The sequence below is a fragment of the Ambystoma mexicanum genome, chromosome 1q (assembly GCF_040938575.1).
Source record: "Ambystoma mexicanum isolate Mex_15411 chromosome 1q, UKY_AmexF1_1, whole genome shotgun sequence".
Lineage (NCBI taxonomy): Eukaryota > Metazoa > Chordata > Amphibia > Caudata > Ambystomatidae > Ambystoma > Ambystoma mexicanum.
This window is the reverse complement of record NC_090922.1, coordinates 1,456,165,475-1,456,184,976: the sequence shown is the minus strand read 5'-3', so window position 1 is coordinate 1,456,184,976 and position 19,502 is coordinate 1,456,165,475.

Sequence of the window (19,502 nt, the reverse complement as noted above, 5' to 3'; positions counted from 1 at the left end):
TTCGCGGGAACGGTTGGGAACCAAGGGGCGGGGGGAGATACTGCATATGGCATATTGGCTATTTTGCAATGAAGGGGGAACAGTTGGGGACGGAGGTGCGGGGGGAGATATTGCATATGGTGTTTGGCTACTGTGCGAACAAAGGGGGTTTGGTGCGTGCGATGATGGTGCGCGGGTGTAAAAAATACATAATATAAACATGTCGCTGTTTGTTGTGAGGGGGGGCGAACCACGGTGAGGGGGAGGTATTGCATTAGGGGCGGTTGGGGACCGAGGTACGGGGGATACATCGCTTTCGGGTAGCGTGGTGTGCTTGCCGGCCAGGTCGTGGCGCGGGCAAATACAGGGTGTGGTGCGGAGAGCGGGTATTTGCACCATTGTGGGGTGCAGTGGGTTTTTTGAGGGCAGGTCTGTAATGCTGACCGTGGGTCGTGATGCGTTTCGGGTGCCTATGTAATGTGAGGGTTTGCGTAGAGGGGGAAACGTCGCCGCGCCCACTGGCGGTGCAGTATGGACGGGGACAAAAGAGCTTGGATAATCCGAGATAGTTCGGCTAATTCTTGGAAAAGAGGAATTTGGAATGTGCACCCTAGGTTGTTCTTTTGTACGGCGAAGGCCAAGTACGTGGTAGGGGGCAGGCGGAACTGAAAGATGGTTGGCTGAATGGCGAGGGCTCGGGACGGGTCTCCTCAGCACCGTCCGAGGTGTCCTCTTCAGCCGAAAAGTGGGCGCCGGCCCAGATTTGGGGCGGAATCTCCTTGAGCATCTGGGGGCTTGGCTGGGCGGCTCTCGTTCTGGTCCTTCATTCACCGGACGCGAGCGGCGGCTGTGGTAGGGGTGAAGGGACACGTGGGGTACGGGCAGTGGTGGCGCGGGTGCGCTTTTGCACTCAACTAGCCAAATGAGAGCGGAGCGGTGGCGTGGGTCTTGCGGGCGCCGTTGGCTCTTGGTTTTTCCCCTCCTGGCTTTCGGGCCGGCGCCTTTGACTGGATGGCCTCTCCCGGGCAGGGGGCCCTGCCGCAGAACTCCGCTGCGGTGAGGTTGGTGGCGGGGTTGCTCTTTCGGGGGGGGTTGTCCGGGCGGAGGGGTGGGTTTGGGGGCTGGGGGGGGCAGTGGGGGGGCGCTTGCGGGACCGGGCGTTCGGGGGTTAGGTGGGAGGGTGGCGTTCGGCGCGGGGTATCAGGGGGGCTTCCTCCGGGCGGTGGTGGCGCGGGGGCGCCATTGCACCCAAGCAAAGTCTAAATGAGAGCGGAGCGGGGGGGTGGGTCTTGCGGGCGCCGTTGGCTAATGGGGTGGCAGGCGGCCATGGCAAGGATGGGGGGTCCAACGCTCAACAATGCAGGTGTCATCCCGGGACACAACACGGAAGGGGCCAGACCTATGCCGGCAAACAGGGAAGCGACAAACGGCGAAGGGGCAGGTGCCCCGGATAATGGCCCCACCGGGGGTGGACAGGAGGGGTGCCCCCCCCCGGAAGCGCACTGCAAAGACAAGTGGGGGTCCGCATGTGAAGAAAACAAAAAGAGACTTAGAGGAGGAGCTGGCAGCATTAAAAGCAATAATAGGGGCGACACCGGCAGCACCTGGGATGGCACCGACAGCACCGACACCGGCCCAACCACCTGCCGCCCCCCCCAAAGGGCAACCCAAAGGCACAACAAGGCCTGACCAAGGATCGCTGCCAATTATGGTACCAACAGGCAACGAGGGTGAGTCAGCATTCATTCAAAAAATTGTCAAGGCAGTATTGGCTGCGCAAGGGGCAACGGGTGCCCCGGCCCCCTTGGCCACCAAAACAACGGGGGCAGATACCACAGGGGCCAGCAGGGTCTGGCTGGGGGGGGATGACGTCACAAATGGGAACACCCCAGTTAACACCATTGGGAGCACCGTGGCAGGGGCCCCCAATACTAAATTACCACCGACAACTGGGGGTAACTACTCAGCATGGCTCTTGCCGGAGTGGGTAAAGCAGGAAATCTGGGAAGGCAAGTTCATCGACATATTGTCACTCCTTGAACATGAAACCAAAGGGAATGACACACTGAGGGGAACTGGAGGGAGGGAATTGGCCAAGGCCAGGAAGAGAATACGGCCAGCGGAGTCGCTGGAAAACTGGCTAGCTGCTTTCAAAATACTGTCCCAAACCATCAACCAGAAGGACCCCGATATGGGCCCGCACCTGATGGCATACAGGGCTTGTGTGATACATGAATACAACCAACAGGGCGGTAACGAATGGTTTTTGAGGGACCAGCGTTTCCGCTTACGCATGGAACACGACCCTAAGCTAAAATGGCACCATAAGTCGGTAGAGGATTGGTTGGAATCCTCCAGTGGCACAGTAGAACAAGCAGATGGGACGATCATGCTGGCGGGAGGGCGCGTCAATCCCTGGCCGGAAGTGGGGGGAGCGCGTCCGGCAGAAGGGGTAGGGCAGAATAGCCCCAGCACGGCCCCTAGACCAGCGGGACCCAGAGAGGGCCGGACGGAAGCCACAGCATGGCCCAACAGCTGGGGGACACAACCGGTCCGGGGTAGCACGGGCACGGTACTGACGTCCGCCCTGGAAGGAACTCCAAAAGCAGCAGGTGCTGGTCGATTGATCAACGGGCCCCTCAGGCCACAGCCATTTTGCAGGTTCTTTAATGATGGAATATGCAACTGGGGAGCTACTTGCAAGTTCAGGCATGCCTGCGCCGCCTGTGGCCACAACGGTCACCCGGCGCGCTGGTGCAGGAATAGGCCCCTCGCAAACGACCCACAAAAATGAGCGCTGGGATGGACTGGGAATAGGTTATTTCCGGGTCTTGGGCCAATGTGTCACTATGAATACGGGGGGGGGTTACCACGGCTTACAATGTATATTACAATAAACCAATTTTTCTTAAAGGTGCCTCGAGAACTGATTCATCAAGAGGAGTGGGGACATGGGCACGCACGTCTACGGGAACAGGCACAAGAAGCAGCATGGGTAATATTGGGATAAGGGGGTGGGAAAGGTGGGAGGTGCAGGAGGGCCCGGCGAACGGCCTCAATAGCAAGGGGTTCTCCCCCATCAAGGTGGACAAACTGCTCACATGGCTGGGTAGGTACCCGGCCTCATTGGGGAGGGACACACTAGCCCAAGGGTTCCTAGAGGGGTTCCGCATCCCTTACCAGGGTCGCATAGGAGCCAGAACGGCCAACAACGCAAAGTCCATTTCGGAGGGGGCGGAAGTGGCCAGGGCTAAGATCAACAAGGAGATTGAATTAGGAAGGGTAGCAGGCCCCTACCGGGGACCCCCATTGGACAACCTCATCATTTCCCCATTGGGACTAGTACCCAAGAAGGAACCCGGGAAGTTTCGCCTGATACACAATTTATCGCACCCCAAGGGGGGCTCGGTAAATGACGGTTTAGACATGGAGGCATGCACAGTAACGTATTCATCTTTTGACCAGGCCATATGCCTAGCCCGGGCAGCCGGCAAAGGGGCACTAATGGCAAAGGTAGACATAGAAGCAGCATTCAGGTTGCTCCCGGTGCACCCGGACAGCTTCTTCCTGCTAGGCTTCCAGTTTGAGGGACAGGTATACGTTGACAAATGCATGCCTATGGGGTGCAGCATCTCATGTGCATACTTCGAAGCATTCAGCTCCTTCCTCGAATGGGCTCTTTCCAAAAGGGAGGGCAGGGGGGGGATAACGCACTATCTGGATGATTTCTTGTTTATTGGAAGGGGGGGCACGGACATCTGCGCAGCACTCCTCAAGAACTTCTTGGCTCTATCTGAGGAACTAGGGGTACCATTGGCGGGGGACAAGACGCAGGGACCCTGCACCAAGCTAACTTATCTAGGAATAGAGATAGACACCGTGGGGGGTACATGCAAATTACCGGCAGAAAAGATCAGGGACTTCATCAGCGACATAGATGGGGCGCTACAAGGGGAGAAGGTATCCATAAAATGCATACAGTCATTGGTGGGGAAGTTCAACTTTGCCGCCAGGGTCATACCGGCAGGGAAAGTCTTTGCAAGACGCTTGGCGGCAGCAGCGGGTAGGCATGAGAAAGGGTGGCACAAGGTGCGCCTCGGGGCAGGGGTTAGGGAGGACCTCAAAGTATGGCAGGCATTTCTAATTGGTTTCAACGGGGTAAGTCTATGGCAGGCACCGTGGACAGCATGCGCACAGTTACAGCTATTCACGGATGCGGCAGGCAGGGTGGGATTCGGGGCAATACTGGGGAAGGAATGGTGCAGGGCCAACTGGCCTAAGGCATGGGTGAGGAAAGGGTGGTGCAAAAACATCACCATGCTGGAGTTATTCCCAGTTGTGGCAGCCATGCACATTTGGTCGCACGAGCTACGCAACAAACGATTGGTGGTATGGTCGGACAATTTGGCTGTGGTGCAGGCAATCAACATGCACTCAGCAAAATGCCCGGCAATATTGTGCCTATTAAGACACTTGGTTCGGAAATGCTTAGAGATGAATGCGGCCGTCAAGGCACGACATGTACCAGGGGTGGATAATAAAGCGGCCGATGCACTTTCTCGTTCACAGATGACACAGTTCCGGAAAGCACACAGCATGGCCCAGCCCATCATGACTCCGTTCAACGTGGATCTATGGCAGTTAGTGAGTTGGGTCAAGGAATGAGAAAGCTCGCCTCCAGAGCACTAGCAGGGAGCACGTGGACCAGATACAAGGCTAACTATGAGACATTCCTGCTACACACCAGGCATTTACAGGAAGCGGATCTAGAAAAAAGGGTGGATGGGTTTGTTCTTTGGGCGAAGGGGTCGGGTAAATCAAGATCGTGGCTGGGGGGCCATCTCAGCGCGGTGGCGTTTCACAGCCAGCTGGCGGGCCAGCCGGACCCGACCAAGGGTTTCCTAGTAAGAGCTGCCTTGAAAGGTTGGGACAGGGCAGGGGCAGCCATGGCAAAGGCCCCCCCCCCACGTCATAAGGAAACCCATTGATTTTGAGCTGTTTCAAAAGGTGATGGCAGCAACCGCCAGGGTATGCTACTCGCATTACGAATGTATAATGTTCAAAGCATGTTTCGCACTGGCCTTTTTCGGTGCACTGCGGATAAGTGAACTGGTGGCCAATGCCAAGAACGATTCAAGCAGCAGGGCCTTATTATGGGGTGATGTAAGCCACATTGGTGAGGGGTTATCGGTCAACGTCAGGATTTCCAAAACAGACCAGAAGGGCAAAGGAAGGGAACTGCGGTTAGCCAAACTGGGACAGGAGGCTTTTTGCCCTGTAGTATGCACCACGGCATACTTCGCCATCAGGGGGGGGGAGCAGGGTTACCTATTCTTACACAAGGACCGCACACCCCTCACCAATTTTCAGTTCAGGCGGGTCTTGGAAGGAACTCTGGCATGTTCGGGGGTGGATCCAGGGCTATATTCCACTCACTCATTTCGCATAGGTGCAGCGACAACAGCCAGCAGGGAAGGTCTGGGGGAGGACATAGTAAAGAGGATCGGGCGATGGACATCTGATAAATACAAGCTATACGTGCGCTAGGAGAGGACCCAATGGGGGAGCGGGGGGGGGGGCAAGGGCGGCAAAGGGGGGGGGATGGTCATCCGGCAGTCTGCATATGCTAACACAATCTGTCATGTCTCCACAGAAGCCACCAGGGTTTGGGTCGTGGGGCACTCCTTTGTGGCCCGCGCAGCGGCCAGAGCACGACGGGCGTTTAGGGACGGGAACTTGGGCCTACGGAACACTCAGATCAGCTGGATCTCCAAGGCTGGCTTGAAGGCCTTATCCTTATGGGGAACTTTGGAACAGGCGGCAAGGGTACACCCCTGGCCGGACATCGTATTGTTGCACATAGGGGGCAATGATTTGGTGACAAAGGGAAGGAAGGACTTGTCGGAACTATTGCGAAGCCTACTCCAGAGGATGGGGAGTGTGTTCAGGGGAGGCGAGGTGATGTGGTCGGAGATAATCACAAGACAGGAGTGGAAGGGGGCATTGCGCCACGGCGCAATAGAAGAAGCAAGGCGCAAAACAAATAATCGCATGGGCGGTTTTTTGAAAGGCAGAGGGATGGTTTGGATCCGACACCCCCTCATCACGTTAAAAGTACCAGGGTATTTTGAAGGGGACGGGACCCACCTATCCGAGGTGGGCACGGCTTTGATGTCTCTGGAATGGATGACGGCACTTCAAAATGCGGGCTGTGTATGAAAGGCCCGAGGGGGGGGGGGGGATGCACTTCCAAGGATGCCGGCCAAGATAATTGCAGGGAGTGCCCTGTGGAAGCAAGCTGGGTGGGGGGGAACTCTCGGCCGCCGGCAACCAGCAGAGAGTCTTGGAGGAATCACAGGCCAATCCCTTTACAAAGCACTGCCAGCAGACCCACAGGGGGACGAGCAGCCAAGAGTTTAGATGCACGGCGCCCCAAGAGCAATAGGCTTGGGGGAGGCCCTTGGGAAAAAGGGGAGGGATGTAGGGGACTTGGGAGGCAATTCCAAGACCCAAATTGCGGGGGGGGGGAGGGGAACGAACAACAAACTAAAAGAGGGCAGCAAGTGAAGCTGGTTGGAGGGGAACAAGAGGTGAGTACGGGGGGGTATGCTACCGGGACCAATATTATAGCAGGGGTAAGTCGTCACGAAGGGGGAGGGGAAAGAGGGGGGGAGCTGGAGGAGGGAGGAAGAAAGGTAGGAGCATCGGGGGCGGGGGGGAGCTCGGACAAGGAGGGCCAACAAGGACAGGAAAGAGGGGGCCTGGCGGGGCGCAGCATAAGGGGACCGGGGGTATGGGGGAGACAGTTGGGAAAGGTAGACAGTACGAGGGACAGGGAATCGGTAGCTGGAGGAGATATGACACCAGCCAAGGGGGGGAGGACACCGGCTAAGGCTGCCATCGGAGAGGGGGGGGGGCGCCTTGAGTGAAAGGGCATTGCGATGTTTCGGGGGGCTCGGGGACACAGGAGGGAGACCTGGGGGGGGAGTTTGGCATAGGGGGAACAACGCGAAGGCATAGAGGGGGCTGAGTAGAGTTTGGTAAGAAAAGGTTAGATGGACGTCGCAAGCGACGGCCAACTAGGCAGGCAGTAGTGGGGGACGGCATCTAGGGCGGTGCCGCCCCCAATACGGATACATAAATTCAATTGTAAGGGCACTTGTGGTGGTGCCGGTATAGGAAATTGTAAGGGCACTTGTGGTGGTGCCGGTATAGGAAATTGTAAAGGGCACTAGTAGCGGTGCCGGTATAGGAACCTGATGTTAGCGAGGCACCGCGTGGCTGCCGGTTTTAGCTAGAGCCAGAGTAGGAAACGGGGCAAGTGTGCGGGGGGGCGGGCACCCGCAACAAGACCTAGACATGGGCAGGGGGGGGAAATGGTGGGCACACCAAAAAATTCACTGCAAACAACGGCCGGGGTAGAGAGAGGTGGATAGTCAGGGCCGGGCTCGATCCGAGGCGTCCACCGGACGAGGACGATCGGGGGGGGGGGGAGGAGGGGGAAGCCCTAGGTAGCCGCACTCGGAATAGTGTATCGGTGACGGTGAATTACGGATTGCCTGTAAGATAACTCCAAGACTTTATGCAAATAAAGCTGCTGAGGCATGTTAACTTTCCACACAAACTGGTGTCGTGTCAATTTTCTACTGCATGCATGGTATGACTGATTAGGAATAGAGGGGGGGGGTAAGAAGGGACGGATAAAGGGGGGGGGGAAGGCAAGGCGCTGAGTGCCCACGCTACGGCGGGCGAACGCGCCAGCAAAGCAGGCATGGCGAGCGCCGCCCCTTAGTGGGGGCGGTACAGGCCGCCCTCCCCCCCCCCCACGCCTGTAAGAAAAATGCGCCGGGGGGGGCGGATGATGACGAAAAGGGGCCCGCCCCCCCCGGCAGGGCGCGAAAGCTTCGGGGCAGGGCGGGAAACCGGGGAGAAGCCGGGCATAAAAGCCCGTGCTGGTGTGAGCATTCACACATCCTCCCTCGGTTTCCCGTCTTGCCGGAGCTGCGTTCTTTTTCCCACCCACCCTCCCGACAAAAAAGTATGGGAATAATTTTCAATTTTGTTTTACAGGTCGCCCAGCGGAGTTACATTGCGATCCCTTTACAAAGCACTGCCAGCAGACCCACAGGGGGACGAGCAGCCAAGAGTTTAGATGCACGGCGCCCCAAGAGCAATAGGCTTGGGGGAGGCCCTTGGGAAAAAGGGGAGGGATGTAGGGGACTTGGGAGGCAATTCCAAGACCCAAATTGCGGGGGGGGGAGGGGAACGAACAACAAACTAAAAGAGGGCAGCAAGTGAAGCTGGTTGGAGGGGAACAAGAGGAGAGTACGGGGGGGTATGCTACCGGGACCAATATTATAGCAGGGGTAAGTCGTCACGAAGGGGGAGGGGAAAGAGGGGGGGAGCTGGAGGAGGGAGGAAGAAAGGTAGGAGCATCGGGGGCGGGGGGGAGCTCGGACAAGGAGGGCCAGCAAGGACAGGAAAGAGGGGGCCTGGCGGGGCGCAGCATAAGGGGACCGGGGGTATGGGGGAGACAGTTGGGAAAGGTAGACAGTACGAGGGACAGGGAATCGGTAGCTGGAGGAGATATGACACCAGCCAAGGGGGGGAGGACACCGGCTAAGGCTGCCATCGGAGAGGGGGGGGGGGGCGCCTTGAGTGAAAGGGCATTGCGATGTTTCGGGGGGCTCGGGGACACAGGAGGGAGACCTGGGGGGGAGTTTGGCATAGGGGGAACAACGCGAAGGCATAGAGGGGGCTGAGTAGAGTTTGGTAAGAAAAGGTTAGATGGACGTCGCAAGCGACGGCCAACTAGGCAGGCAGTAGTGGGGGACGGCATCTAGGGCGGTGCCGCCCCCAATACGGATACATAAATTCAATTGTAAGGGCACTTGTGGTGGTGCCGGTATAGGAAATTGTAAGGGCACTTGTGGTGGTGCCGGTATAGGAAATTGTAAAGGGCACTAGTAGCGGTGCCGGTATAGGAACCTGATGTTAGCGAGGCACCGCGTGGCTGCCGGTTTTAGCTAGAGCCAGAGTAGGAAACGGGGCAAGTGTGCGGGGGGGCGGGCACCCGCAACAAGACCTAGACATGGGCAGGGGGGGAAATGGTGGGCACACCAAAAAATTCACTGCAAACAACGGCCGGGGTAGAGAGAGGTGGATAGTCAGGGCCGGGCTCGATCCGAGGCGTCCACCGGACGAGGACGATCGGGGGGGGGGGGGAGGGGGGGGAAGCCCTAGGTAGCCGCACTCGGAATAGTGTATCGGTGACGGTGAATTACGGATTGCCTGTAAGATAACTCCAAGACTTTATGCAAATAAAGCTGCTGAGGCATGTTAACTTTCCACACAAACTGGTGTCGTGTCAATTTTCTACTGCATGCATGGTATGACTGATTAGGAATAGAGGGGTGGGTAAGAAGGGACGGATAAAGGGGGGGGGGGAGGCAAGGCGCTGAGTGCCCACGCTAAGCGGGGTACAAATATAGACATTCCGAAAAGCTCCGGTTACAAAGTGCGAGCCAGTCGCCTGCGCCATTTTGTAACTCGAGCTTTTCGGAGTGCGGTTTTTTCGCGTAGATCCCTGCAATTTAACACAATGACCAGAGCCTGCAATTCTAAATGCAACCAACAGATGTCCTACCAAGGTATTTCCCTGCAGAGGTGCAGGACCACTGACAACAGCCTAATAAGAAATAGCGTCGAATGAATACAACGTCTACCCTCAGGTTATAGAAACATGGAAATCAACAGGCGTCTTGCACTGTTGCTAGACGGAGAACCTCAAAAAACATTATACAGCATACAGCTGCCTAACAACATTACCCAAAGGATGACCCAAAAACCCCATACACATCACACACACAACTAGCAGTGCAAATCTCACTTTATACTCCTTTCATGCCTCTTGTACTAAAAAGAGGCCTCCAAAAAAAGTCCGGTTAAAGCCTGCTGCAGTAACACACTGTCTTTGATCTCTATACAGTACCTCATCTTATAAATTTTATTACCTTGCAAAGATAGAGTGTTTATACATTTATGGCAATGTGTGCGACTATCTTTTAACATTTAGAGCTCGCATTGCACTACGGGTATGCGGATATCCGGGACACTGGTCGAGCTCCGTGATAGTGTATGATTTATCATTATATCCTAAACCTCTCTGCTGAGCTTAGTTGATTGACAAATTCCTCTATAAAATACCAAATTATTGGCACTGTCAGTCACCCCCGGCCCTTGCCATAATATACCCAGGTACACAAACTTTGCGTGTGTCATTGCCTAACATGGCAATTACAAAACCAGGGAGCACAAGGTCCGAATGTAACCTTATTTTTAGGTTGTCAACCTAATGTTATCCTTATTACCATTTTTGTCTCTAATCAAAATGTTTCCCTCTTAATTGGTGCCAGCGATTTCATACATGCTGGAGTATTTTCCCCAAAAAAATGACCACATGCAATCTTCTTGCTTAAATGGTAGCAAACTGTTTATGGAAAATAAATATGCCTTGTGTGCTGACATAACTTTCCCAGCACACTCTGGGGAGGGGTGGAGAGTGTCAGGGCATTGTCGAACAGGGACAGTGGGACTTGACCATTGGTTTGCCATCTACAATTACAAATATGGCTTAAACATAGTGTGATTGGCATGAAAATATAAGCGAAGCACGCTCTGATCAGAGTCTGGAGGTACAAATGATACTTTAATCTTCATTTTAAATTATTAGCGTATCTTTTTATCTTAATAAACACTTTTCTGTTGAAAAAGTGGCCATTGAGTAAACGAGAAATTCAACTACTTCAGGCAAGCGCCTACCCTTGCATTAAACTCAATACACTTTCTAGTTGCTAGTACTCATATGTCTGCAGTCTCGTCAATTGAATACAAGGATTAGCAAAGACAGCAGTTTGGCTTTTGTTAAGTCATAGTATAGGTAGTTGCCTACAGCAACAATAGTGTTCCAAAGAGTTTACTTGCAAAATATGCAAAGGGCACAGGAAAACCACATGACGACATGCAAATCCTTATATCAATATGATAAGCCAAACATGTATCATTGAATCTTAATTTTCAACACCCTTGATGGAAAGCTAGACGTCCCAAAATGCACAGTAATACAACCTGAAATATCTATTTAGCCAGTGTATTTTCTGCACGTTAAGACACACAATAAAAGAAGTTGTGTAGTAAACTCAGAGAAGGATGGAGATTCTTTATCACAACCGCCCAGCTGGTTGTTATGCATGATTTTAAGAACATTTGACTATTCACATAAAAACAAACTTTATTTTTTGCCTGAGGCATATAAACGCTTGTGTATAGGCACTTTATAAATGCCGTATCATATCATAAACACATCTTTCAAAGGGAGCTTTCTTGTATTGCTGGTTTTAACTGCCAAGATTTGAAATATGACAGATGCTAGGAGTGGTCTTCCAGTTGGGAATGTCCTATCATGCATAAGAAAGCCTTTGCTCTTTATAACAACTGAAACATATTGGCAAGTTGGTTAAGGTTTTGGCTGCAGAGCCAAGGATGCTGCCTGTGTGTCTGGGGGTGGGGGATTTGGGGTGTGGCATGTGGCTGGGAAATGGGCAGTGCTTGGCCCACCAAGCCCAGCTGATTGTAGATTTGATTCAGGAGAAAACAATCATTTACAATGCCAACAGTTTGGGGTTTTGTACATGCATTGGAAAGGCCCTTGCCAGGCACTGCTATAGTGGTATTTAGTGGTAATTAAGGGTAGCAAGTAGCAACAGGGTGCACGTACCTGGGCATGTAATAGCAGTGCCTGGCTAATGCCTAATACGTTTACAAAAACCAAACTGTTGTCTTAACCAATTCTTGTTGTAGCTGGACTTCAATGTAGGTCATGAATAGTGCTTATAATCAAGTGGCTGAAGACAAACCAGGTAAAGACAATTTTATTACACGAGAAGCAGATTCACAGCTCCAAGTAAGTCATTTAGGGGCCGATTCATTGAATTTATTGCACAGGAAAGAGGGTACTTGCGCCCAATCTGTGCACGATCTGAGCACGCAACCCTGTTTGTCGATTCATGGAACCGAATGTGTGGCACTTTTCTTAGACTTGTGTGGATTACACGCTTACCTGGCATGCCTGTGCGAGCCATCGAGGGCCTTGCGTAAGACTCCGAGCAGTGGGTAGGCATGGTCTGCAGAGAGCTGGCAAGGGGGATGAACACAAGAAATGAGGACTAACTTGCGAAAAAAAAGTGGGCGTGCCGAGGGACGACCTGCTGGCAGCCCCTTGCACGCCCACTATTGCAAGAGACGTATTCATGGAATCGACCGGCTAACATCTCGGCTGTGAAATGCCCACACAAGTCCTTCATAGGATCCGCCACCAGAAGGCTGGCATAAGTACACTTGCGCATAGGATTTCCAGCACATAGGTGGGATCGCATGTTGTATTTCGGGGTGCGTGTATTCAATCGAGTTGCCAATGTAACGTAGGTGTGCGTGTATGCTGTCACGGGGTGCGATAATGTTGGGTTTGCACGCACTTTTTCTGAGTTCTTGCCGACTTCTGGTTTTTCAAACCCATGCTCTCGAGGTGCCAGGTACAGTTACGGGGGACCCCGCGCATGCCTCATGAGTCGCAGGCCAGCTTACGAGGGACCCCACGCACTGTTTGAAGGGCACGTGTATTCGCACCTGGAGGACCATGCAAAGGTATCTCATCTGGCAGTTTCCTGCTTTGCCTGTGGGCGTGTCGGGGGCGTTCCAGCCGGGACCTGCGAATATGGTTACTTTTTCGCAACCAATTCCACGAATATGCGTTGTGCGCAGATTTTCTTAAACACGCAGGCTTGCGCAGTGGCCTTTTCGGTGCGAGGCCATTGCTCGATGTCTGTGCGTAATTCCATGAATCGGCCCCTAACTCTCTGGAAACTGATTTGAAAAAGACACTGACGGTATTCTGTGGAAAGTTTGGTGCTAAGGCTTGATTAAAGCGAGCTCAAAGAATTCCCATGAGGAGGTGTATTGGTAGGGGCAAAAACTCCAATGCAATAGTTTCAGCTTATTATTTTTATTTAAGTTTATTGGTACATAGACCCTTTACCCATTTATAACAACATATACTTAATAGTGAATTAATGATAAATGAAAATAATTTTCATATCACAAATAAAACCATGATACATTTAAAGAACATCATAATAACATTATTGCAAATCATCATTATAAAATACTAAAGCAATTCTAAAAGCATAACAAATAATAATTTCTTAATTTAACTTTCATCCATTAATCACATTCTTAAAAAAGAAACCAATAATAATTCCCTTTACTGTCATTTTCTAGTCTTACCAAGGGTTTTCTGCTAAAGCGCCTACTACTATATATTAATAATTCAGGTTATTCATCAGTGATTTTCAAAATATTCTTTAAAATCAAATGCCAAATATAAAATGTTCAAAAATTCAATTTCAAAGTTTCCCCTGAAAACACTTGAAACCAGAATTGGAAATTCTTAAGATTACCAATATCGGACAAAAAATCAATATAACCGTTGGCATAAACATTCTCTAGTTTAAAACATAAGTGTCGAGTTGATTACATTTTAAAATTACAAATACAACTGGGCCTGATTCATGGAAGTGTTTTATAATGGCGCAATCCCATAGGAAAACGTTCCATGAATCAGGCCCAGCGTCTTTCCTCATAAGGTACTTTGTTCTATGCTCCGCTGTGCTCAAAAGTAGGCAGTTGATCGAATCGTAGCCTCATTATGTATTGCTGCATATTTGAATTCCTTATTTTACAAATATATTTAAAAGTTCTCGATTGGTAAATCCCTGAAAAGCATATATTAAATAATAAGACTTTTTAGATAGGTATTCAATGAACCCATTTTCACGCACCGCGTATTCATGGATTTCAACATCAATAACCAGCCGTGGCGCAGAGACCCTGCAGCAGCGCCAGTTACGTCCCCAACCCCGCCCCTTGCACCAAAAACATCCGCACAAATCCCCTACATGGCGCAAAGGCCAGTGGACCAGCATACAGCCCCCAACAACAAAATTGCGCTAAAAACTGCACTCACCGCTCACGTGACAAACCAATCGCCTTTAAAACTCCTTGCACACCCCTCGCAATACATGTACCTCGCCCGTGCCAGCCCAATCATGTGAAAACTCCTCGCACACCGCCCGGAATACGCATACCCCGCACGTGCCAGCCCAATCGCGTGTAAACCACCTGGCGCACCCCTCAGAATACGCGTACCCTGCACGTGCCAGCCCAATCGCGTGTAAAACTCCTTGCGCATCCCTCGGGAATACGCGTATCCCACACGCGCCAGGCAACTCACATGGAAAACTCCTCGCGCACCCCTCGGAATATGCGTACCCCGCCACGCCAGGCAAATCACGTGGAAACATCCCCCCCTGTGGTGTGGGCTGCCTGCGGGGCATGGTCAGAGGTGATGGGCTGTCTGTGGGGAATGGCCAGGGGTGATGGGCTGCCTGCGGGGCATGGTCAGGGTGGATGGGCTGCATGTGGGGCATGGTCAGGGTGGATGGGCTGCCTACAGGGCATGGTCAGGGGTGATGGGCTGCCTGCGGGGCATGGTCAGGGGTGATGTACTGCCTGCGGGGCATGGACAGGGTGGATGGACTGCCTACGGGGCATGGTCAGGGGTGATGGGCTGCCTGATGGGCCTGGTCAGGGGTGATGGGCTGCCTGCAGGGCATGGCCAGGGTGGATGGGCTGCCTGCAGGGCATGGCCAGGGTGGATGGGCTGCCTGCGGGGCATTGTCAGGGTGGATGGGCTGCCTGTGGAGCATGGTCAGGGGTGATGTGCTGCCTGTGGGGCATGGACAGGGTGGATGGGCTGCCTGTGGTGCATGGTCAGGGGTGATGGGCTGCCTGCGGGGCATGGTCAGGGGTGATGGGCTGTCTGTGGGGCATGGCCAGGGGTGATGGGCTGCCTGCGGGGCATGGTCAGGGGTGATGGGCTGCCTGCGGGGCATGGTCAGGGGTGATGGGCTGTCTGTGGGGCATGGCCAGGGGTGATGGGCTGCCTGCGGGGCATGGTCAGGGGTGAAGTGCTGCCTGCGGGGCATGGCCAGTGTGGATGGGCTGTCTGCGGGGCATGGTCAGGGTGGATGGGCTGCCTGTGGGGCATGGTCAGGTGTGATGGGCTGCCTGCGGGGCATTGCCAGGTGTGATGTGCTGCCTGTGGGGCATGGACATGGTGGATAGGCTGCCTGCAGGGCATGGTCAGGGTTGATGGGCTGTCTGCGGGGCATGGTCGGAGGTAATGGGCTGCCTGCGGGGCATGGTCAGGGGTGATGTGCTGCCTGCGGTGCATGGACAGGGTGGATGGGCTGCCTGCGAGGCATGGTCAGGGGTGATGGGCTGCCTGCGGGGCATGGTCACGGGTGATGGGCTATCTGCATGGCATGGCCAGGGGTGATAGGCTGCCTGCTGGGCATGGTCAGGGGTGATGGGCTGCCTGCGGGGCATGGTCAGGGTGGATGGGCTGCCTGCGGAGCATGGCTAGGGTGGAGGGGCTGCCTGCGGGGCATGGTCAGGGTGGATGGGCTGCCTGCGGCACATGGTCAGGGGTGATGGGCTGCATGTGGGGCATGGTCAGGTAGGATGGGCTGCCTGCAGAGCATGGCCAGGGTGGAGGGGCCGCCTGCGGGGCATGGTCAGGGTGGATGGGCTGCCTGCGGGGCATGGTCAGGGGTGATGGGCTGTCTGTGGGGCATGGCCAGGGGTGATGGCTGTCTGTGGAGCATGGTCAGGGGTGATGGCTGCCCGCGGGGCATCGTCAGGGTGGATGGGCTGTCTGCGGGGCATGGCCAGGGTGGATGGGCTGCCTGCGGGGCATGGTCAGGATGGATGGGCTGCCTGCGGGGCATGGACAGGGTTGTAGGGGGCTCTCCTGTGGTGTAGGCTGCCTGCAGGGCATGGGCAGGGTTGTAGGGGGCTCTCCTGTGGTGTGGGCTGCCTGCAGGGGTGCATGTGGCTCCTCACCACACAGGTGCACGAATATGTGGGTATGCGAGTGCGCTTTTCATGTGATTCCACTGGTGTGAGCGGGGTACGTGTATTCTGGGGGTGCGCGCAAAGTTTTATATGCGATTTGGCCCATGCGAGTGGTGTACGCGTATTCCGGGGGTGTGCGAGAAATATTACACGCTATAGGGCTGCCTCAAGCGGGGTACGCATATTCCGGGGGTGCGCAAGAAGTATAACACGCGATTGGACTGGCGCAAGTGGGGTCCGCATATACCAGGGTTGTGCAAGAAGTTTTACACGCAATTTGGCCCGTGTAAGCGGTGTACGTGTATTCCGGGAGGATGCGCGAGAAGTAGTACACGCGATAGGGCTGGCGCAAGCGGGGTACGCGTATTCCAGGGGTGCGCGAGAAGTAGAACACGTGATTGGGCTGGCGCGAGTGGGGTACGCGTATACTGTGGGTGCGCGAGGAGTGTTAGATGCGATTTGGCCCACACAAGCGGGGTACGCGTATTACGGAGGTGCGTGAGAAGTATTACACGCGATAGGGCTGGCGCGAGTGGGGTACGCATATTCCGGGGGTGCACAAGAAGTATTATATGCGATTGGGCTGGCGCGAGCGGGGTACGCGTTCCTCGCGCAGCCCCGGAATACGCATTCCCCGCTCGTGCCAGCCCAATCACGTGAAAAAGGACGCGCATGCTCGGATCACCCGCAACCGCATCTTGCAAGCAGCCCACACCACAACGGAGCCCCCATCACCTGTGAGCATGCCAGCAGGCATCCCACGCCACAACGGAGCCCCCATCACCCGTGAGCATGCCAGCAGGCAGCCCACGCCACAACGGAGCCCCCCTGTCACCCATGAGCATGCCAGCAGGCATCCCATGCCACAACGGAGCCCCCCATCACCCGTGAGCATGCCAGTAGGCATGTCTCCAATCATGTTCACCTCCAGGGACGGCAACCTGCCAGCAGGCCCCAACTCATGCCCCCCCCACCAGTGACAGGCACCTGCCAGTAGGCCTGACTCATGCCCCCCCACCAGTGACCGGTACCTGTCAGCAGGCCCTAACTCATGCCCTCCCCACACCACCCCCAGTGACAGCAACCTGTCAGTAGGTCCTGACTCATGTCCCCCCAACACCAACCCCAGTGACAACAACCTGCCAACAGGCTCCAACTCATGTCCCCCCACACCACCCCAGTGACGGCAACCTGCCAGGAGGCCCTGACTCATGTTCCCCCAACACCACCCCCAGTGACAGCAACCTGCCAGCAGGCCCCGACTCATGTCCCACCCACACCACCCCCAGTGACGGCAACCTGCCAACAAGCCTAGACTCATGCCACCCCCCAGTGACAGGCACCTGTCAGCAGGCCCCGACTCATGCCCCCCCCACCAGTGACAGGCACCTGCCAGGAGGCCCTGACTCATGTCCCCCCACAACACCCACAGGGACGGCAACCTGCCAGCAGGACCCGACTCAAGTCCCCCCAACACCACCCCCAGTGATGGGAACCTGCAGCAGGCCCGGACTCATGTGCCCCCAACAAACACGTTGTCACAACACAGGGCCATGTTACAAATGCCAACACAAATCCCACCCCACGCTGCACCACCCCAGTTCAAACAAACAACCATCCATTGTACCCGCTCCCCAGTAAAATCCCCATGCCATGACATTCACAAAAGCATATGCATGCACCCAAAGACATGTCCAACTGAGCCACACAGCAGTGACATATGACTGAGGCAACTCTCACTGACACATGCACAAAACAAATGAGAGTATTCCACACCAACATTGAACATTATGGAAATGTATTAAAATAAATGCAAAATGACCAAATGAATATAAAACATGAAAATGAGAAAGTAATGAAAGTTCAAAGAAAAAATAATGCAAACTCCAAGAAAAATGTAAATCCAAAGAAATGAAAACGGAAAAGTGGTCCATGTCCAAAGTCCAATAAACGAAATCCAAAATGAAAACCATAAAAAAAATTCCTTCATGGGATTAAAAATAAATTAAGAATGTATGTACATGCCCAGAAATATTTACAATTAAGTCTGAAGGGTCCATGATCCCAAAACAAAATGAAACCTACAGAAAACCCTATGTAAAACACAACTATATACAAAAAGTCGATGTACTCCAAATCATTAAAAAAAAAAAGAGACCTAAACATAAAAAACTATATACAATGGTGGCGGGCTAGTCCGACGGCTCACTTCTTGATGTCCCGGGCCAGGGCATCATCGAATTCCACGTTGATGTCATGGAGGCTGGCCTGTTCCGTGGCCTCGAGGGCTCGCAGGGAACTTGCCATGGACTCCTCCAAGTCCCTGCGAGTTTCCACGAGGCACTCAGCCTGTCTCAACGCCCGGTGCATGGAGTTCTCTGCCCTGACCATTGTGAGCCGTACCCACTAAGCCCACTGCCAATCTGCATCGATTTGCTGGCCCAACCGCTGCCACACGGAAGACACTCCCAGTCCTGGGTCCTCCTGCCAGTCGGCCCATGCCTGCCCCCGGGATGTTGTTAACCCCGAGCGATGACACTTCCCACGCTGAGCCTGCTGCTGCCTCAATGCCAAATTCCTCTGCCACCATGATGGCCTCCGGAATGATGGGATCCCCCGGTGCCGTTGTGCACGTGCCCTGCTCGATGATGCCTGCGCATCCTCCAATTGCTGGGGTCCAGTTGGTGGTGTGACCACCCCTGCTGGACCTCTGACCCCCGACTGTGGCAGGGATGTGCTCTCCACCAGCCTGTCCACAGGCTCATGGGCAGCTCCACAGGGGGCCCAGGTGATACATGGGCGGGAAGATGGCATGGAGGATGACTGGCGCATAGGGGGTGCAGATGAGGAGGGGGTCGCAAGAGCGTCCAGCACACGGAGGAACCCTGTGCCGGTGACCTGTCCTAGGAAGTTGAGGCAGCCACACAGGTATTGGAAATGACATGCACTGGCCTGCCTAGAACCATGCACGACATCCCGAATACCACGCGTGCGCAACGCCACATCGACTAGGACAGGCTCAATACGGTCACGGTTTGCCACATCCGCAGGGGGAGGCCGGCCATGTAGACGCATCCCCTACCTGCGAATGGGCCTGGACTGAGGCATCCCTACTGGCGCGGGATGATGCAGACACAGGATCAGGGACAGGATTACACACAGGAACCTCTGCGGTGACCTGTGCTGCCTCCTGTCCCTGCCACTGGACTGCTCCACTCACACCAGTGGAACCACACCCTCCAGGCCCCATGCGTGGAGGTGATACAGCCTCCTCCTCAACCACACCCCCCACCAACCTGGATGACTCTGTGCCGTCTTCCTCAGTACGCCCCTGTGGGGGCTCAGCTGCCCTTTCTGCTGCCGAGGAGTCCACCTCCAACCTTGGCCTCTTGGACCTCCCCTCGGCAGCTGCGACCATGGACGTGGCACCAGACTCCTCACTCCCGGAAGATATTATAACCTTGGGGGGGAGGGGGAGCTGGGCCCTTTGT